Here is a 22,398-nt window from a genome sequence, read left to right on the forward strand (position 1 = left end):
TGGCCGGTTTAGCTAGGCCCACTGGGCAATCTTAGCCCACAAGTTATCTTAGGTTAATTCTTATGCAAGTTATCTTAGGTTAATTCTTCTGCAAGTTATCTAGGTTATAAATATAGGCTGTAAGACTCTTTTTGGAATCAAGCAATAAGAAGATTATCTCTATTGCCCGGCTCCCAGAGGAGCCGGAACCCTAGCCGCCCCCTGCCTCTTGCGCTGCCGCCGCCATCCTCCTCTCCCGCGACGGCGCCCAGCCGCCGGCACGGCCGCTCATCGCCACGCCCAGCCCCCTCCTTCCCCTACTGCCTACGGCCAAGACCGGGCAGAACCCTAGCTCCTAACACCTTGGTATCAGGTACCCGGGTTTCGACCATGTCTTCACCGCCTCCAAACCCGCCACCACCGCTGCCCAACGCCTCCCCCACCGCCGCTGCCACCAATTCCACCAACGCCGCCGCTGCGTCGCCGGGCACCACGGCCTCCCTATCGGCGCCAATCTCCCCCGCACCCGGCACCACGCCGGGCCAGGGCCAGCCACAAACCCCCCACCAGCAACCACCGCCGTCGCCTCCCCCAGCACCGCCGCAGTTCACGCCGAAGGCCATGGCCGGCATGCTCAACGACCTGGTCGTCGCGGTCGAGGGCATCCGCCTCTACTTGGCGGGCCCGTACGGGCCGCCTCCACCGCTTCATCCGGCCGCGTCCGCGGGCCAGCAGGCGCTGCCATGGTACTCAGTACCGGCGGCCACCACCGGTGGCTACCCGGCGCTTTCCCCACCGGCGGCTTCGACACCGCCTTGGCCGCAGTGGCCGACGCCGTTCGCGGTGCCAACCGCGCCGCCCGCCACCACCCAGGGACCGCAGTGGCTGACCTGGGCCCCGCCGCCCGCGCCATCCCTCCCGGCGGCAACGGTGCAGGTTCCACCACCGCCCCCGCCCAACCCTAGCCTGGGCCGGTCCTCGCCGAGCGGCCTTCCGATCCAGGAGGTCCGTTTCCCTTCGTCATCGTCGCCACTTCCTGGCTGGCTCCACGGGCCGCCGTCAGCTTCCACGGAGGCCCGGCCGCCGTCAGGGTTCCAGTTGCAGCCCGAGGCGTCGGGAGCCACAGGGGACTACGCCGGCCCTTCCACCCTGGACCGAGCTCCGTCATCAGCCCTCCGTATCGCCGAGGCAGTGGGCCAGGGCGCGCCACACCAGCAGCCGCCCCGGTTCGCAAAGATCGACTTCGCCACGTACGACGGTTCGGACGACCCGCTTAACTGGCTCAACCAGTGTGACCAGTTCTTCCGTGGACAGCGCATGCCCGCGTCGGAGCGCACTTGGCTGGCTTCCTACCATCTCCGCGGGGCCGCCCAGACATGGTACTACGCCCTCGAGCCGGACGAGGGCGGCATGCCACCGTGGGATCGCTTCCGCGAGCTATGTCTTCTTCGATTCGGACCACCGGTACGCAGGAGCCGCTTGGCCGAGTTGGGCCGCCTACCGTTCACCTCCACGGTGCAGGATTTCGCCGACCGCTTCCAGGCACTAGCATGCCACGTGCCTGGTGTGACGGCCTTACAGCGGGCGGAGCTCTTCGTCGGCGGCCTTCCCGACCACATCCGCGTGGACGTCGAGATGAAGGGGCCACAAGACCTTCAGACGGCCATGTACTACGCCCGCGCTTTCGAGCGCCGCGCGGTGGCCATCCAGCAGGAATCACCGTCCCGGACCGCCGGGTTGCTACCCGGGCCGGATTCCGCGCAGGGTCGGTGTCGGGGAAACTGATCCACGAACACCTATGGGGCCGGCGGACCGGGCCCCTTTCGGTTCGGCGGGGGGCGGAGATCGCACGAAGAGCAGATCGAGGCGAGGCACACGAGCAGTTTACCCAGCTTCGGAGCTCTCCGGAGAGATAACACTCCTACTGCTGCTTGTCTGGTTGTATTATCTTGTGTTCTTGCTCTAGAGAGAGAGAGCGTAGTGTTTTCTGGCGTACGAATGAATCGAACCGACCCGAACCCCCCCTACGTTGCGCATGGGCCTCCTTTTATACGCTAAAGGGGTCACCGACAGGTGGCAACGCAGAGAAGGGCACAAATGTAAAAAGTGAGGTGGTTGGTACAGTTACTTGTACAATGCACCCTACCTAACCCTGACGGCAGGGGACAAGGGCATTAAATGCCCGTCTGAGTCGCCCAAACAGTGCAGAAAAGGACCGTTAGGGACGCCACCGTTCGCCACGATGGCGATCTTGCCAGCTTCGCATGCCACTGCGCACCGCTGGCTGCACAGCCTCCCGCCACGCGCGCCTGGAGAGGCCCCCAGAGCGACACGTTGGCGGATGTGCTGGAGCGTGGGCACAGAGTGGCCGCCTGCCGCGGCAAGTGCCTTGCCGCTGCTGCTATCTTGTCGGGTCCGGAAGCTTGTCGCTCACCGGGCTTCGAAGTGCCTTGGTTGGCCTTCCCGGCAAGCTCCTCTTGTCGGGGCCTTGTTGCCTTGCCGGAGCGCGTGGCGTGTCGCGGCAAGTTCCTTGAAGTGCCTTGGTTGGCCTTCCCGGCAAGCTCCTCTTGCCGGGGCCTTGTCTCCTGAGCTTAAATACTTTGCTCTTGAATGACTCCAAGGGAACCACGGAGGATCTTGGCGTTCGCCCGGCAAGCCTCGCCGCGGGGTGCTGCAACTGCCCGTGCACAAGTTCGGGGTACTAGGGTACCCCTATTCTAGTACACCGACAGGAGCCCCCGGGCCTGGGCCAGACACGGTGCCGAGCGCTGTTGGGCTAGGCCCAAGACAGGGCACGGGCACACGCGGACTGGGCCACGCCGAATCTCGTTCCGTATCCACCGCACTCTCCCCTAACGGCACGCGTTGAATGCGGCATCGTGGGAGAGATCGTGGGTGGTTCTTTATTCGGAAGAGCGAAACATCCGCCCCGTCCCTCTTTATAAGCAAAGGAAACAGGGGCAGTTCGTTCCCCCTCGCTGGTTGCTACTACTCCACCTTCACGAACCTCCGCCGCTCCCCCCCTTCTTCTCGAAGCCGAGAGAGCAGCGCTCCGCCCCCCATTGCCACCAGCATCACCAACGCCGTCGACCTCCCCCTCCACCTCCGCCATGGCTCCGAAAGCCGACAAGGGAAAGGGCGTGAAGTCGGCCGAGGCGCAGCGGCTCGCGGCGCTGCGGAAGGAGAGGGCGATCTTCTCCCCCCAGCTCGGCGTGCAAGAGCTGAGGGAGTATTTCTACCTCTTTTGGGGACGGAGACGCGTGCGCATCCGCGCACGAGGGTACTCCCGGCCGCTGCTTCGGAGCTGGCTCCAAACGGGTACCCATTCTTCGCGCTATTCTTCTATTGCGGGCTCTGCCCGCCCTTCTCGGAGTTCTTCTGCGATATCATGAACACATACGGCTTCCGCCTCCTTGACTTCACCCCAACGCCGTTCTGACCATGGCAGTTTTCGCACATTTGTGCGAAAACTTTGTCGGAGTCCACCCCAATGTTGCCCTTTTCCGCCACTTCTTCATACCTCGGGTAGAGAGAGGAGAGCCGCTTGCCGGAGGGATCGCCTGGATCTCGAGAGTCGGCAAGAAGGAGGCGTACTTGGAGGGTGAGCTCCGCAGCAAGTGGGATGAGTGGAGAGCGGTATGGTGCTGGATCGTCGAGGAGAATCCGCAGCCCTTCACCGCCGTGCGCAAGCCCCAATAGTGCGCGGCAATGACTGGAGCAACGTGGCCCCGGAAGACGAGAGGCTGAAAATCGCCATCACTAGGATCCTCCGCCTCAGGCTTGCCGGGCTCACTGTAGGCGCTGTAGGCGCAGATTTCCTCCGCCGCCGCATCACCCCCTGCAAGAGAGGGGGAGGCCCGCCTAGGAATTCAAGAACTCGGCGGACATCATGAGGCTGCGGCCGGGCCTCAACTACAACTTCACCGTCTTGGAGCTGGATGCAATACTTCTGGAGTTGTTCAAACGCGACCCCCAGCACCCATTCATGCTGCCGAGGGGCGTCGTCCCTTTATGCAACAATTCTTCGCTTGACCGGATCCGCGCCATGATGCCGTTGTGCGATTCACACGGAATCGTTCCAACTTGGCAAAAGCCTGCGGATGACGTCGTGCAAGCGTTCTTCGACAACTTGGAAGAAGTGCCGGTCCACGCTGACGAGCAGAAGAGCCTCACTCGCGACACCACCGACGAGGAGCTGCAGCGCATCGCCACTAGGGCGGAAGAGGTTGCGGCCACAGCTGCCGCGGGCGTGTTCGGGTTCACCGTGGAGGCGGAGGCTGCAGAGGCGGCAAACCTTGCCGAGCGCGCGGAGTTCATTGGCGAAGAAGAGCCTGCCGGCTCTGAAGCTGAGCCGAGCGAGGCCGGCGAGGAAGAGCCCGAGCCTTCAGAAAGCTTGCCGCAGGCGGAGCCCCCGGCCCCGCCAAGAAGGCGCCTTCGCAGGGCCGGGGACGCAGCGGGGCGGCAGCCGAGTCAACAGCCGCCGAGCCGTGCGACGCGCTCTACCGCGGCAAGCAATGTTGCCGCGGGAGCGCCTCACGCAGCAACGGCAACTAGAGCGGGATCTTCACGGGGCACCGCCACCGCCCCCGCCAAGCGGGCAAGGGATCCTACTCCTCCGCCTCGCCGCACCGTAGGAGGGCCGGACTTCGATCTTTCCGCGCTCAGCTCCGACAAGGAGGAAGAAGAGTAAGTTTCTTCGGTGCTCTTGTAGTTCTTCAATCTTGCTGTTTATATCTTGTATCTGACTTGCTTCAATCTGGACTCCTTTCTTTTCAGGACGCTGGCCCAGAGAGCGGCGAAGAGGGCCAAGGCCGCGGTGATTGTCATCGAAGATGACCCCACCGTGTCAGCAGGGGGTGGGTCCGAGACCACCTTGACGGACCCGGCAATCACTCCTCAAAGCAGCCCCCAGCGCAGCCCCCAGCGTAAGTTTATAGTTAGCTTTCTGCTGTCGGGCGCGCATGAGTGCTTTTTCCTTTGTTGATATCTTGCTTGTTGATTTGTGTAGGAGCAGAGCAGCCACATCAGGAGCGCCCGGAAGCTGGTCCCGAAGTGCCATCCGCTTCGACTACGCCGCCAAGGGAGGGGTTCCCGGTAAGGGAGCGCTCTCCGGCAAGGGAGAACTCTCCGGCAAGGGGCAGCACCGTCGATCCTGCGGCGACCGAGACCGCAACTGCAGATCTTGGCACAGGTAATTCACTTGTCCAAAAACTTCCCCTTGGGTTCTTCTTCTTCTGATTTTCTTCTCTTGAATTTTTGATTGATTTTCCTCCCTTCTTCGTTCTTCAGACCCATCTGCGGTTAAGCCAATGAAGACAGAGGGCGCCGGCGAGGAAGGGGCTGGTGCTGATGAGACCGCCGGCGAGGAGGCCGCCAAGGCTGCCGCCGCAGAAGCCGGTGAGGGGTCGGGCGATCGCACTGACGACCCTGAGGCCGCAGGAGCTCCAGGCGCTGCGCCGACCGCCGATCCCTCTGTCGCTTCTGCGGAGCCGGGCTCCGAGGAGCCCCAGCCCGGCGCCTACTTGAAGGCCGCCGACGACATCTTCATCAAGCTACCCTGGGCGTCGAGCTCCAGGGCGCCAGTCGAGGGGGAAACTTTCGACGGGGAGGTGCTCGCCTCTGCTGGACTGTCGTTGGTCGACGCGCCCAGCAGCAGCAGTGGTGAGCCTGAGAAGGAGCAGCTGCTGCGGAAGCTGCTGTCACTCTACCGCGCCCGGCAAGCCAAGCTGGCTTCCCGGGAAGCGCTTGTCGCGAAGGCGGGAGTGGACATGGAGAAGCGCGCGGAGGAGCTCCGGGGCCACAATCAAGAAGCTCTCCGGTCCCTGGCACAGGAGCGGGAGCGACTCGACGAGGAGCGCACGGCCTCCCTTCTCGAGAAGGCCGAAGCTGAGGAGGAGCAAAGGCTGGCCGCCGAGAAGCAGTCCGCGCGAGAAGGTGAATTGGTGCAGCGGAAGGCCAACCTCGACAGCTACGAGGAGGAGCTCGCCGAGCGCGAGCAAGCACTTGGCGGAGCGCTCAAGGAGGCAAAGGACGCTGCCGCACTCGCAGAGGCTGCCAAGAAAGAGCTGGAGGAGAAGGTGGCGCAGCTGGAGGCCAACATTGGGAAGAGCGGCGAGGAGCTTGCCGCGCTCAAGCGTGAGCGTGAGAAGGATGCTGCCGCCCACGGTGAGCTGCAAGGTCTTCTCGCTGAGAGGGGCAAGGAGCTCAACGCCGCCAAGGACTCCAATGCGGACCTGGAGTTGAAGCTGGCCACGCTGACGCAGACGCTGGAGGCCGCCAAGGAGCGGGAGAAGACCTTGTCGGAGAAGGTCAAGGCTGATGCGGCGCTGCTGGAGAGCATTGCAGTTACCCAGAACTCGTTCAGAAACACTGTGGAGCACTGGACCGAGGGTCTGATGAATATTGCCGCAGCCATCAACGAGGAGCTGGCGCAGTTGGGATGGAGGACTTTGGGTATCCCTCCGACGAGAATCTCCAACCCAGCGCCAAGCTCAGTCTGTTCTTCAAGGGCGTGGCGACGGCACTCCAGCGGCTCCGGGAGAAGATCCCAAAGCAGCTGGCCGACGAGTCACGCAAAATCTGCGCCGGGGTTCTCCAAAAGGTGCTGATGAAGGTGGCCTTCCGCAATCCAGGCCTCAGCTTCACCAACGTCCTCAAGTCCTTGCCGCCAGACGCCGATCGGGACGCACTCAAGGCCCTTGTCGCACCCATTGTGGACAAGGTGAGCGAGATCAAGAGGGTCGAGGGCGGACGCGTAGACTAGGCCGCCCATTTCTTCTTTTCCCTTGTCGCTGCTAATCATGTTATGAAGACATTCTGTTAGAGCTGCGACAAGTTATCTTGTAATATAACTTTATTTCTGTTATCAATTGCTATATTATTTCCTCTACTAGATTCGGTTCCTTTGTATGTTTTTACCCTACGCTTCTAGGGAACTTGTCGGCGCAGGCACCCGAGCCGCGAGCGCTGAGTGCGGAACTTCAGCAGCCTGCTGGCGGCGCTGCTTCCGACAAGAAACCTTGTCGCAACTAGATGCAGCACACTTAAGTTGTTGAGCGGACTCGAAACAAAGTAAGGGCGCAACTAGCCACGAGTTGGTTCCTCCGCGCACAGGTTTTCCATACAAAGCAGGGTCGTTCGAGGAAGATAACTCAAAAATTTAAAAACTGATTGCTCAAACTTTGGCAACTTAGTTTTTCTGTCGTTTGCTTCCCGGTAAGGCAAGACTTTGCTTGAACGACGCCTGGTCCATACCACAATCTTCTCCTTCCCCCCCGGCAAACATGTGTGCGAGGGAACCTTCTTTTCCTTTGTTGAAAAGAAGAAAGAAGAGAAAATAATGATATGGAGCCCTTCGGCTCGTTACTGCTTACCGGATGTAGGTGCTGCACAAAGTGTCAGATAATCGCATGCAAGAAAGAAACTAATGCATGAAATGGACAAGTTGTGCGGACCACATGGGGTTTTACTTATGCACGGGATCTGCGCCCGGCTTTGTACAAAGGATTACATGCAACAGCGGCAAGACTTGTACAAAAGGTGGTTGCCGGAACGGGGTTCCGGCAACCGCGCCCTACGGGAAAAACTTACGAAGATGTTCTATGTTTCAGGAGTTGCTCACCGGAATGTCATCTTCGGTCTCAAGGCGGACAGCGTCGGGCCTTGTGACTCGTCTCACCCGATAAGGGCCTTCCCACTTCGGCGTCAACTTGTTGGAATTCTTGGCGGACTGAACGCGCCGAAGAACAAGGTCGCCTTTCTCAAAGCTTCTGGCCTTAACTTTGCGGCTATGGTAGCGGCGCAAAGCTTGCTGGTATCGAGCAGCTCGTACAGCAGCCTGAAGACGATCTTCCTCAAGGAGCAGCACGTCGTCTTGTCGCAGCTGTTCTTGCTCAAGCTCATCATAAGCGAGTACTCGAGGCGATTCGTATACGAGTTCCGTGGGGAGAACTGCCTCTGCTCCATAGACTAGAGCGAAAGGTGTCTGGCCAGTGGCTTGATTTGGCGTCGTTCTGATCGACCAAAGAACCACCGGCAGCTCCTCGATCCAGTTTCTTCCGCACTTGCGCAGCCTGTCGAAAGTTTTGGTCTTGAGCCCGCACAGCACTTCAGCATTTGCCCTCTCCGCTTGACCGTTGCTTCTCGGATGAGCAACAGAAGCGAAGCAGACCTTGACGCCAAGGTCTTGGACGTACTGCATGAAGGTGCGGCTCGTGAATTGCGTGCCGTTGTCGGTGATGATCCTGTTAGGGATCCCGAAATGGCAAACAATTGACCTGAAAAACTTGACTGTTGACTGTGCTATCACCTTCCTCACTGGCTGCACTTCCGGCCACTTTGTGAACTTGTCGATTGCGACGTACAAGTACTCAAAGCCCCCGACAGCTCGGGGGAAAGGGCCGAAGATATCGAGCCCCCAGACCGAAAATGGCCAGGATAAAGGGATCGTCTGGAGAGCTTGAGCTGGCTGGTGTATCTGTTTGAAGTGGAACTGGCACGCTTCACACTTGGTTACTTGTGCAGTTGCATCCTGGAGGGCTGTCGGCCAAAAGAAACCTTGCCGGAAAGCTTTGCCGGCAAGTGCTCTTGCGCCAATATGGTGGCCACATATGCCTTCATGTATCTCTGCCAACAGCTTTTGTCCATCTTCCCGGCAAATACACTTCAATTTCACACCGTTGAGTCTTCTTCTGTACAGTATGCTATCGACAAACTGGTACATATTTGACTGCCGGGCTACTCTTTCCGCTTCTTCTTGCTCTTCGGAAAGTTCTCCTGTCTGAAGGAAATGGACAATCTGCTGTGTCCATGCTGGAGCTTGTGGCTCGACAACAAGGACTAAAGGCACATCTGCTGCTGCGGGAACATCCGCTTCTACGGCAAGGACTTGCGGCCCTGCCGGAGCTTGATATTCCCCGGCAAGCTTGCCGGAGCAAAACTTGTCGGGAGCGTCTGCTTCAACGGAACAAACCATAAGGCTTGTCGGAGCAGACTGCCCCTCAGCATCCTTGGTGTTGATCTTGGGGACTTTCTTGGCGGCGGCTTCGGGGAGCTCTGCCGGAAAGTAGTCACCAGAAACCAACTTCCTCTTCTTGCTTTGTCCAGTTGATGGTGTTACGGATGGTTGAGTCAACTTGAGCACAAAGATCCCTGATTCCACAGGTAACTTTAGTGCGGCGCACTTTGACAGGCCATCAGCAATGTCATTCTGAGCTCTTGGGATATGCTCCATCTGTAGGCCGTCAAAGTGTTCTTCTAGCTTCCTCACTTCATCAACATATGCTTCCATCAATGGACTCTGGTAGTTCTTGTTCACTTGGCGGACGACAAGCTGTGAGTCACCCCTGACAATGAGCTTCTTGATCCCAAGGTCTGCTGCGATTCTGAGACCGGTAAGCAATCCTTCATACTCTGCAGTATTGTTGGTTGCTTGCTCCTTGGGAAAGTGCACCTGGACTACGTACTTGAGGTGCTCTCCGGTGGGCGCGACAAGCAGCACGCCCGCACCGGCGCCTTGCAGCGAGAAAGCACCATCAAAGTACATCAGCCACTCTTTGCTTGCCTCTTTGACGGGGATGCTCGTCTCTGGAATTTCTTCATCTGGGGTTGGCGTCCATTCTGCTATGAACTCTGCCAATGCTCTGCTTTGGATAGTTGAAGTGCTCTCAAACTTGAGGCCAAAGCTTGACAGTTCCAGCGCCCACTCGACAATCCTGCCTGTTGCTTCTGGATTTTGCAGTATCCTCTTCAGCGGAAAGCGAGTGACGACTGTGATCTCATGTGCTTGGAAGTAATGACGCAGCTTTCTCGAGGCCATGAGGAGGCCGAAAAGCAACTTCTGCACACCAGAGTACCTTGATTTAGCCCCCTGTAGAAGGGAACTGACAAAGTAAACTGAACGCTGCACCATTCTCTTCTGCATCTTATCATGCTCCTGCGCAGATCCATCTTTGTCGGGACCAGAGCTTGTCGGCGAAGCCCCCTGCTTGTCGCTGGATGCATCTGCCGTGGTTGCTGGCTCATCATCTGCCTCCCTCTCCGCCACTAACGCAGCACTAACCACTTGATTGGTTGCCGCTATATACAGCAGCAACTTCTCTTGCGGCTTAGGTGCGACAAGTGTTGGAGTGGAGGACAGGTATCTCTTCAAGTCCTGCAGCGCAGCCTCCGCCTCCGGAGTCCATTTCATTGGACCTGCCTTTTTCAAAATTTTGAAAAATGGCAGGGCGCGCTCAGCAGATCTAGAGATAAACCTGCTGAGAGCAGCCACGCAACCGGCAAGCCTTCGTACATCCTTGACGCGCTTTGGTGCTTCGATCTGCTGAATGGCCTTGATCTTGTCGGGATTGGCTTCAATTCCCCGCTGAGACACGAAGAACCCGAGAAGCTTGCCGGAAAGGACTCCAAACACGCACTTCTCGGGGTTAAGCTTGAGGTTGATCTTGCGCAGATTTGCAAATGTCTTGTCTAAATCTTGAATCAGGGTCGCCCTGTTCTTGCTTTTGACCACTATGTCATCCATGTAGGCTTCCACATTTTTGTGCATCTGCGGCTCAAAAGCATGATGAACTACCCTTGCGAATGTTGAACCAGCATTCTTCAAACCGAAAGGCATCCGTACGAAGCAGTACGTGCCACACGGGGTGATAAATGCGGTTTTCTCTTCATCCTCTTCTGCCATTAAGATCTGATGGTATCCTGAGTATGCATCAAGAAATGAAAGCAAATCGCATCCGGCTGTGGAGTCAACAATCTGGTCAATGCGCGGTAAGGGAAATGGGTCTTTGGGACAAGCTTTATTAACATCAGTAAAGTCAATACAAAGCCTCCATTTCCCGTTAGCCTTGCGCACGACAACAGGATTGGCCAACCATGTGGGATGGAGCACTCCTCTGACAAGGCCTGCTGCTTCTAACTTCTTGATTTCTTCTGCGATGAATTCTTGGCGCTCCACCGCCTGCTTTCTGACTCTCTGCTTGACGGGCCGCGCATGAGGGCAGACGGCAAGGTGGTGCTCAATTACTTTCCTGGGAACACCGGGGATATCAGACGGTTGCCACGCAAACACGTCGACATTCGCCCGCAGGAAAGCAACGAGCGCGCTTTCCTATTTGGGGTCAAGAGTGGCGCTGATGGTGAAGGTACCACCAGCGCCGTCCTCCTTGGCGGACACCTTCTTGGTCTCAGGTGGAGCTGCCATTGCCTTCTTACACTTGCCGGTGGAGCTCGATGGTGCGTCCTCGACGGTAGCGCAGCACTCCGAAGAGGTGCGCTTGCCGGAGTGGGCATCAGAGCTCTTGCCGGACTTGGTCTTCTTCTTCCCCCCGGGAGCTTCAGCGGCAAGTGTCTTGCGTTCTGCTGCGGCTGCTGCTTCCCGGTAGATCTTGTCGGCACAGATAAGAGCATCCTTCTTGTCGCCAGGGACAGAGATGACACTTATCGGGCCCAGCATTTTCAGTACGTTGTACGCATAGTGAGAGGCTGCCATGAACTTGGCGAGTGCCGGACGGCCAAGGATTTCATTGTAAGGATTGGAGTATCGACAAAGAGCTAGCTATGGACAGGGGTGCGTGGAAGCTTGCTATCCATGTGCCAGAGCCATGAGTTGGTTGCGAGATCTTATGGGTTTCACCTCTAGCCTACCCCAACTTGCTTGGGACTAAAGGCTTTGTTGTTGTTGTTGTTGAACGTGATCTTCCCCTTCGGCTTGCTTGTTTCCGGGTTGATTCCTTGAAATGTACCGGTCTATTCGAGCTCGCTGTCAGGGATCTGGAGTTTTTGGAGCACCGCGGAGGAGATTAGGTTCAAGCCGGCCCCGCCGTCAACTAGCATCTTAGTGAACTTGAGGTTGCGGATTGTTGGTGAAACCAACATTGGCAAGCACCCGACCGCAGTTATGCAATCAGGGTGGTCCTCAATATCAAAGATGATAGGCGTGCTGGACCACTTCAGAGGCTTGCGTGACTCTACGGGTGGTTCTGCTGCATTAACTTCCCGCACCCACTGCTTGAGCTGGCGGTGCGAGGTGTGCAGAGAAGCACCACCGTCAACGCACAAGACCTCCGTGGCTTTCTGGAACTCCTGCTCATCAGTCTCCTCATCATCCATGTCTTCATCGTCGTCGTCATCTTCATCCTTGTCGCGGCCGCGAGGAGGTCTGTCTCCTTGCCGCTGCTTGGCCTTGCCGCGGCGTCCTCCTCGGCCGGGACGTTTCTTGCCGGATCCCCCAGCACCTTCCTGGGCCTTCTTCTTGTCGCGCCGCTCGTATTCAGCTTTCTGTTGCTCAACAAGCTGCTCGACTTTCCTGCAGCTCTGGAGATCATGGCCCTTGGTGCGGTGGATCTTGCAATACTGCTTGTTGGTGCCGTCCTGCTTGTCGGCGACCGCCACCTCCGCGGCAACCTCCTTGCCGGAGTCACCAGATTTTGCTTTGTTGGCGCCACCACCGTTGCCGGACTGCTCAACAACTAGCACCTCTTTGCCTTTCCTCCTTCTGTTGTTCCGCCGCCGGTTTTTCCTTGCCGGGGCAGCATCTTCACTGTCAGATCCTCCCGCTCCTACATTCTCTTCGGGGAGTCTCCTCCCTTCCTCAGCACGTGCACACTTGTCGGCCAGTGCATATAACTCACTGACGTCCCTAATCTTGCACATCGCCATTTCCTCCCGCATCCTGCGGTTCCGCACGTTCTGATGGAACGCGCTGATCACCGCGGCAGGGTGGACGTCTGGGATGTTGTGTTGCACACTGCTGAATCTCTGAATGTACTTGCGCAGGGGCTCTCCTTCCTTCTGGGCGAGCAGATGAAGATCACTCTCCTGGCCATGAGGCTTGTGTCCGCCTGTGAAGGCGCCGACAAACTGATGGCACAGATCAGCCCAAGAGGATATTGAGTTGTCCGGCAAGTGCATGAGCCAGGATCTGACGTTGGGCTTGAGCACCAGCGGGAAGTAGTTGGCAAGGATCTTGTCATCCCGTCCCCCGGCAGCCTGCACCGCAATGGTGTAGATACTGAGGAACTCCGACGGATGCGTCTTGCCGTCGTACTTCTCCGGTACGTCTGGCTTGAAGTTCTTCGTGCTGGGCCACTGGACTTGCCGCAGCTCACGAGTGAACGCAGGGCAACCTACCGCGTACGGCAGATCGCCTGGTTCCCCTGGCGCATGCATGTCAACAGAGGGCCCAGCGCGCTTGTCGGATTGACGTCGCGCTTCTCTTCGGTGCTCGATGCGAGTTCGAGCGTCTTCTTGTTGTCGATCATGAAGGACTTGGCGCTGATCGCGACGAGCTCGTGGATCCGACGATGCAGTGGAGTCGCTGTCGAGGTGGATCCGGCGAGTCGGCGATCTTGGCCTTCGGGGCGGTGATTGCATGGTAGTTGCACCTCCACCCGTTTCGTCGCCACCGGCTCGCGCCCGGCAACCCTGCCGCGTCGGCGACGCGCTCGGCTGCCGTGGAGTGTCGCCGTTGGCGTAGCCGATGAGACTCTGAATGGTGGCCCTCCATTCGTCGATCTTGTCCGACGTCGGTGGGTAATCTAGGAGAAGTTGAGCTCGTGCCAAAGCTTCTGCTGGAGTGGTGGGTGGCAGTGGTGGACGGCGCGAGGAGCGGGACGTGCTCGGACTTCTAACTATGTTAGAAGGAGCAGTATCCCGTCCAGGCGACCGTGCCCCGCTCGTGCCAGCACGCTGGCGGGCATGCTGGTCTTGAGCGCCCCGAGATCCACCAGCTTGGTCTTGGCCTATCACGCGTATGGCACTGCGAGTGCCATGACGCTGTTGATCTTGCGCCTCCTGAGAGTGGCGCCGAACATGTACAGTCGCCGAGGTTTGTGCATCATGAGCTTCCTCGTCGACGTCCATTCTTCCGCCGGCGTCCATTCCACCACCCGTTTGCTCCAACGGTGGCGGAAGTGACATGGACGGAGTGGCTGACGCCGAAGTCTTCTTCTTCGGTGGCATGTTGATGAAGGAAATGAAGATCTAGCTCGTGTGAACGCCGGATCAGGTTCACGCAATCTCGACGCCCCCTACCTGGCGCGCCAAAGATGTCGGGGAAACTGATCCACGAACACCTATGGGGCCGGCGGACCGGGCCCCTTTCGGTTCGGCGGGGGGCGGAGATCGCACGAAAAGCAGATCGAGGCGAGGCACACGAGCAGTTTACCCAGCTTCGAAGCTCTCCGGAGAGATAACACTCCTACTGCTGCTGCTTGTCTGGTTGTATTATCTTGTGTTCTTGCTCTAGAGAGAGAGCGTAGTGTTTTCTGGCGTACGAATGAATCGAACCGACCCGAACCCCCCTACGTTGCGCATGGGCCTCCTTTTATACGCTAAAGGGGTCACCGATAGGTGGCAACGCAGAGAAGGGCACAAATGTAAAAAGTGAGGTGGTTGGTACAGTTACTTGTACAGTGCACCCTACCTAACCCTGACAGCAGGGGACAAGGGTATTAAATGCCCGTCTGAGTCGCCCAAACAGTGTAGAAAAGGACCGTTAGGGGCGCCACCGTTCGCCACGATGGCGATCTTGTCAGCTTCGCATGCCACTGCGCACCGCTAGCTGCACAGCCTCCCGCCACGCGCGCCTGGAGAGGCCCCCAGAGCGACATGTTGGCGGATGTGCTGGAGCGTGGGCACAGAGTGGCCGCCTGCCGCGGCAAGCGCCTTGCCGCTGCTGCTATCTTGTCGGGTCCGGAAGCTTGTCACTCACCGGGCTTCGAAGTGTCTTGGTTGGCCTTCCCGGCAAGCTCCTCTTGCCGCGGCCTTGTTGCCTTGCCGGAGCGCGTGGCGCGTCGCGGCAAGTTCCTTGAAGTGCCTTTGTTGGCCTTCCCGGCAAGCTCCTCTTGTCGGGGCCTTGTCTCCTGAGCTTAAATACTTTGCTCTTGCATGGCTCCAAGGGAACCACGGAGGATCTTAGCGTTCGCCCGGCAAGCCTCGTCGCGGGGTGCTGCAACTGCCCGTGCACAAGTTCGGGGTACTAGGGTACCCCTATTCTAGTACACCGACAGTCGGCCTGCGCAGGCTTCTGCGACACCCCTCGTCGCGACCGCGGCGCGGCAGTTCCGCCGGCTCACATCAGCCGAACTGCTCGAGCGTCGTCGCCAAGGGTTATGCTTCAACTGCGACGAGCCCTACAAGCCCGGCCATGCCTGCCCGCGACTCTTCTACCTGGAGGTTGCAGACTATATTCCGGAGGACACCGTCGCCGCCGACCTGGCCGCCCCAGCTGTCGAGAAGGTGTTTGACGCTGGTTGATCGCCTCCAGGAGTTCCGCAAGCGCTTCCCCACCTTACAGCTCGAGGACGAGCTGTTTGTGCAGGTAGGGAGAAGTGTTATGGCCGGTTTAGCTAGGCCCACTGGGCAATCTTAACCCACAAGTTATCTTAGGTTAATTCTTATGCAAGTTATCTTAGGTTAATTTTTCTGCAAGTTATCTAGGTTATAAATATAGGCTGTAAGACTCTTTTTGGAATTAAGCAATAAGAAGATTATCTCTATTGTCCGGCTTCCAGAGGAGCCGGAACCCTAGCCGCCCCCTGCCTCTTGCGCTGCCGCCGCCATCCTCCTCTCCCGCGACGGCGCCCAGCCGCCGGCGTGGCCGCTCATCGCCACGCCCAGCCCCCTCTTTCCCCTACTGCCTACGGCCAAGACCGGGCAGAACCCTAGCTCCTAACAGGGGTCTTGCAACAACTATAGAGGATAGGAGATATGTGGGCTCGTCATGCCCGGCGCACGTATGAGTTGTGACTCTGTCCACGCACATGTGGGATGGCTATGTCCACTGCATAAGCGTCATGGCGCCACATGGATCTTACGTGATCCCACAAGCCAAGTTACGGGTCCCGAACGAGCATTTTGCAAGTTATTGCACTGCGCCGTTATTTGCTGGTATTTTAATAATACAAGCTGTCACATTGACAATTTCTGAAGAATGTAAGAAATAATTTCTGCAAAAAGTGTATCTCCACCCAGGTTGATTCACACCCTGTATTCTCTCTTTTTCCCCTACTTCAGAAGGTTATGAAATAATTTTAAAAACATATGGATGGTGTTGAACATGCTAATATGTGTACACCTGCAATTTTTGGTGAAATATATGACCCCATGCAGCATACACATGAGAAACAAATTTTGTACCCTTGGATAGCATGCTATTAACTACTCTACCCTGTACTAGTTTTTTATGTTCGTATCAATTTTTGCAAGTGTACACGCTATGCCTGGATGAAGATTCATGAATATTTTATCAACTTATTACACAACTTCTTGAAATGAACCAAAAGGAGACATTATTGGGTGTGAATTGACCCGGTTTGAGAAAATCCACTATAATAACTTATGCAAGCGTTAACTCCACTTTAAGTGCACAAAACGACATAAAATATGGAGTTTAGCTACAAGAGTTTAGAGGTAACTGTAAAATTTTTGACTTTGCAAATCAGTTCTATAGAAGTGAAACACACCTGGTAATTCTGATTTGATTTCAGTACTGATTGCCATTATTGTTGCATGGGCGACACTTTTCTGAGAAATTTGGCTAGATGTGGAAACTGCTTCTGCCCTCGATTTAGCAGCTTCCTTTTCTACAGCTTCCTTTTGAGCAGCTTCATATGCTGCTTTCTGTGCGTCAGCTGCTAATTTTGCAGTTGCCTTCTGCCTGGCCTGCATCATCATTCATGAACTTTTCAGGTTAAGTGCACGGACATTTTAACTGACTAGAAGTTAACTGAAGAAAAATGTTTCCTGAAATAACAACTGTTAATTAAAAACCTAGGAAAAATCAGAGTACATAACTGGAGGAAAGAAGTAATAACAACCAACAAAATATTAGTTTGATCGATACAAAACAACTCACTCCACACCAAATGTTACAGAAATGTACTAGGGCCTCAAATACCACATCATGTGTATAAAAACAGACCAGGCAAACGACAAATCTGGGCAAACAAACCTCTGCTTCTTGTCTGGCCCTTTCCTGTTTTATTTTTTCTTCCTTCATAGATTGCTCCCTTCGTTTAGCTTCTTCAACAGCTGCATCATCTCTTATTCTACGTTCCACAATCTGGGATTTCTGTTCATGATCCCTTTGGACCATAGATAAGTGTTTATCGAGTACTTCTGCACTACAAGAAGCAGTAAGGTAACATGATAGTGAGTCTAACAGAAGATTATTATAGATTAAAAGTGTTACAACATACATGATGTGATGTTGTGAGTCTCTGACTCAGAAGTCACATAGTTAACGGCTCAATGGTAACATTATACTTGGCAGATTGTGTCCCTAAGACCAAAGGTTATCTTTCTTAAAAACATAAAACTAAGAAGAATGAATTGGAATGTTAGGCTTTAAATGGTACAATTGTCAGATATTGTAACAATAACGCACAGAACTAGAAAGTTAATATAATCATATAATTTGTAGTTTAACAGAACATACACACTCCTGAAACAAGCAGGGAAATGACATTTTGATAAAGAAAAAGAGACAGTCGGTACAAAAGATGTCATCATATCAGGTCCCCAATAGAAGATCTCTTGGGATGCTAAGATAGATATATGGTACCAAAGCAAATAGATTACATAACCAAACACTGTTTTCAAGAGTCAAGAACCTAGGTCCCATACTCTCATCATTTGGCCAAATTCCACATTACAAGCATACGAACATGGAGTATGTTCATATTATTATGCATGACACAGCTCTAGTTGTGTTATGGCGCTGCTAGAAGGAGGGCGCGAGAGGGCCGGCCGGGGGCCTTTTGCCCACGGCCGGGCAAGATGGAAGGGATTTCCTTCTTAATTCTTGCTTGATTAGATTGATACATCTCCTCTCTTTATATAGAGAGGTTTACTTGACTCCCAAGCAAGGCTTACTTGACCCTAAGCAAGCGACCCTTATCTCTAATTAACCCTAAGACTAACGGGCTATACCGCCAGCCCAGGCCATTAGGCCCATTACGTACTCTAACATGTTATGGCGCTGCTAGAAGGAGGGCGCGAGAGGGCCGGCCGGGGGCCTTTTGCCCACGGCCGGGCAAGATGAAAGGGATTTCCTTCTTAATTCTTGCTTGATTAGATTGATACATCTCCTCTCTTTATATAGAGAGGTTTACTTGACTCCCAAGCAAGGCTTACTTGACCCCTAAGCAAGCGACCCTTATCTCTAATTAACTCTAAGACTAACGGGCTATACCGCCAGCCCGGGCCATTAGGCCCATTACATACTCTAACACTACACCCCACCTGGACATGCAGCTTGTCCTCGAGCTGCAGCCTAACCAACTTATAACCATGACTCGACGCAACACAGACCTAACACCTAAAAACAAGCCTTTTACATCTCGGCTTGTTTTATTACTCTCAACCTAAAATGGACTGGGATGATTTATTTTGGACCTCTTAACAAAAAGTGGATACCATCCGCACGTCGGACGTGCACGTGTACAGCCACCTGGATCCCATGGACACCATCTGGACAAAAGGAGTGCATGTGTATGGCCACCTGGAAGTGGTCGCAAGAGCGACCAGCAGAGGCGCCCTCGCGGCGGCCGGCGGCGGAATGCAGTGGTGCTACGCGGTGCGCTCTTGTCGGTGACACCATGCCTTCTCCCCGCCGGACGGCTGTTGGTCGGCACCGCACATAGAAGAGTGGAGGGCTGTCGATGGAGAATGGCGAGGAGGGGTGCGCCTCCCCAACCGCCGATGTCGCAGACTTTGAGGGCGTTGTTCGTGGGGAAAACAGCATGCCCAAGATCCCCGATGCAGTGGACGAGATCGAGGTCCTTTGCGCAGCGAAACGCAACTGGGAGGAGTGGCAGCTGCAGACCACGCAACTCCCGCACACGCCGACACGCTAGGAGGCCGTGTGCAGCAGCCTGCAGCCTCACCGCCGCTGACACGTGGCGGGTTGTGATCCAAGCTGGAAGCGGTGACGACGACGGCGGGAACTTGATCTGCTGGATGGGGACGCCCTGAGGAAGCGGTGATGGCGACGGCGGGAACTTGATCTGGTGGATCGGGACTCCCGTCGGCGCGGTCGATGCGGGGCCGGAGCTGACCGGCGATGGCTGTTGCAGTTGCAGCGGCTGCTGCAGCGGAGTGCCGGGCGCGGCGGAGGTCGCAAGGAGCGGTGGCTGCCACTGCAGCCAGGGCGGGGCGGTGGTGGCGGTGGATGGCAGCTGCTGCTGCGGCCCAGTGAGCGCGGCGGAGGCCACCTGGTGCGGCGGCTGTCACAGCAGCCAGGACGGGGCGGTGGTGGCGGTGGATGGCAGCTGCAGCGGCTGCTGCAGCAGCCCGGCGAGCGCGGCGGAGGCCGCCTAGTGCAGCGGCTGCCACGACAGCCAGGACGGGGCGATGGATGGCAGCTGCAGCGGCTGCTGCAGCAGCCTGACGAGCGCGGCGGGGGCCGCCTGGTGCGGCGGCAGCCACGGCGGCGCGGTGGCGGTGATGGGCGGCGCAGCCGGGTGCGGCCCGTAGGACCCGGCCAAGAACAGGCGGATCTCCTGGACCGCCTGTGTTAGGTCCCGCGGCGCCCCGGACACCTCCTCCGGGGTGAGGACGACGGGGGCGGGCGCGACAGAGGATCCCGGCGCGGGCAGGAGCGGGGCGACGGTCGTGGTGGTCGCCGGAGGCGACGAGGTGACCGGCAGCGGAAGAGACGGGTTGGGCGGCGGTGAAGACATGATCGAACCGAAGCTAGCTGATACCAAATTGTTATGGCGCTGCTAGAAGGAGGGCGCGAGAGGGCCGGCCGGGGGCCTTTTGCCGACGGCCGGGCAAGATGGAAGGAATTTCCTTCTTAATTCTTGCTTGATTAGATTGATACATCTCCTCTCTTTATATAGAGAGGTTTACTTGACTCTCAAGCAAGGCTTACTTGACCCCTAAGCAAGCGACCCTTATCTCTAATTAACCCTAAGACTAACGGGCTATACCGCCAGCCCAGGCCATTAGGCCCATTACGTACTCTAACAAGTTGTAAGCAAAAAAAAGGCAAACTCATTATGCAAATTAGTTCGCACTTGAACATTGAAACCTAAAACTTCTATAAAAAATCACTCCTTGCTCACATAAGCAGCATACAACAACAACAACAACAACAAAGCCTTTAGTCCCAAACAAGTTGGGGTAGGCTAGAGGTGAAGCCCATAAGATCTCGCAACACAGCATACTTCAAAAAAATATAATCAGGGACACTGTGTATGGTGGAGAAACAACAAATAGAGAATTAAACTTATAGACTAGCAGTAGACTGTTATGTGCCAAAAGTCACCAGTAACTAAAGATAGTATGCTATATGAAGCTTAATGCTGGACTAGTATGAGAACTCCCCTTACATCTTAAATACGTATTACTAACCAAAGATCCAGTAAAATATAAAATTTCTGTGATTCTAAAAAATTGCAATATAGTTTTAGAGGCGCTAGAAATAAAAAAATATAAGTACGTACATTTTTCTCTGGAATTGGACATCTAGCCTTCTATCTATCTCTTTTCGTGATTCTGCATATTTCTGAAGTCGAGCAAATGCAGAGATTGTTCTCTGGATTTCATTTTGGTGGCATACCTCCAACGAAGATAACTTACTTCTAACTTCCTCCTGAAGATTAAACAGCATGAGTGCAAAATAAAACTATTTAAAGTAGCAAATAAGGGCTGTGCCACAGTAGATCGTTGTCAAAGCAAGACAATGACACTGTTCAAAAAATATTTAAATAATTAAATTCAATAAAGTTGCATAATGAATATTGTTCGATCAGCAAAGTGAAGTGTCATCACAGAAATACATGTCTACTACAATGCATCTTTATACTTTGTGTACTATTATCACATCAAACGTGTCATAACTTAAGAAATGACATTTTTGTTAAAATCCTGGAGAAATCTATTCTCCACTATCCAGCTATAATCCAAGATCGAAAAAAAATCACCCAAAAGAAAAGACAATAAGTGTATGTAGAATAGGCAAATCAACATTTACCCAGATGCAATAATAAGAAATTTACTTCTTTGGGGTCCCTGTTATTTCACTCCCTGGATCGTAATATTCACTGTGCTAAACTTTCATGTGTTCAAAATTCTCATGTCAAGTTGCCAACTAACAGAAGTACCATTCTTCTTTTTTTTTTGTTCCTGCAGTACGTACAACTTTTTTCTTTGGTTCCTGGATCGTAATCTTCATTGTGCAGAACTTTCATGTCTCATTATGTAAATTATGTTCAAAATCTCGAGGTGTGTTCCATCAATTGTCATCATAGCATGTCCAGTAAGCTTAAACAGAACCAAGAAGCTCCATCCAGATATTAAATCTGTAAGATGGACGAAAAGATGTGAAGTGCCCACATGCCCGGAACACTTAAAAAGGTAGTTGTAATACACAAACCTTTGCAGAAAAAAAATACATTCGTCCCAGTATAACTAACAGTTACCCTAAACTGCAATGACGACAAATGACAAAAATGCAATGTGTTCTACTACTGAGAGATCAAGGTAAAATCATGGAAACATCACTAGCATGCTGTGTTTATTAGAGAGGAACAACAGAGTAGAATTTCCAGTACACACTTGAATTTTGAGATGATGATCGCGTTCCAGCTCAAGCAGAATGCTTTTCTCTAGGCTCCTTTTCTCCATCAGGTGGTATGATGTACTACCGCTATCTAATTCATCCCCTGATTCTTCAAAGCTGCTAGGAATAAATAAATGAGATAACTTAGCTCAGTATGTGGTAAATGAACTGTGATGTGCTTATTTTTTAAGCTGTTGCAGATAAGAATTCCCTAAAGTTCATTGCTCTTCTTTGTAAATAAAATTAAATGTGGATAAATCGGGTTGACTAATGATTGTCCTCTAACACTCCATCTAATGTGTTCTGCAATGAGAAGTTATAGAATGATTGAAAGATAGGCAGGTAACCAAACACTCAATTTCCAAAGGCGGCTCAACACCATGAGTTTATCATAATCCACCTCAGTGTCAAACTGAGCCTTAGAACACATAACATACATAAACTCACGGGGCAGACTTCTATTATTCTGCATAGCAAACAAGAAAAGAATGATGCAGGCATAGTTAATGGCTCAATGGTACCATTATACTTTGCAGGTTGCCGCTAAGACCAAAGGCCATCTTCAGCTTAGGAGATGTCAGACGGTCCGTTTCAGGTGATATTGACAAACTATGAAACAAAAAATTCATGAGAAAAATGCAACTGCAGGAACCAAATTGCAGTATCAAGCTCTCACCTGCATTCGAGATCATTACATGAGAACCTGGCTCCGGTCACAAGAGCCCGGGCATCCTCATTATCGTTATCGTCTTCCTCGTCCGTGTCGTCTTCCTCCTCAATCCGCATCACAAAGGCCTTCTTCCTTGCGCTGCCACCGCTAGCCCTAAATAGACCAAAAAATAAACGCAGAG

General features: G+C 54.5%; 1 pseudogene; it reads right to left on the reverse strand.

Moving 5' to 3' along the window:
- LOC119316988 overlaps positions 1-22,398 on the reverse strand; it is a 37,842-nt pseudogene that overhangs the window by 6,146 nt on the left and 9,298 nt on the right.

The sequence above is a fragment of the Triticum dicoccoides genome, chromosome 6A (genome assembly GCF_002162155.2).
Source record: "Triticum dicoccoides isolate Atlit2015 ecotype Zavitan chromosome 6A, WEW_v2.0, whole genome shotgun sequence".
Taxonomy (NCBI): Eukaryota; Viridiplantae; Streptophyta; class Magnoliopsida; order Poales; family Poaceae; genus Triticum; species Triticum dicoccoides.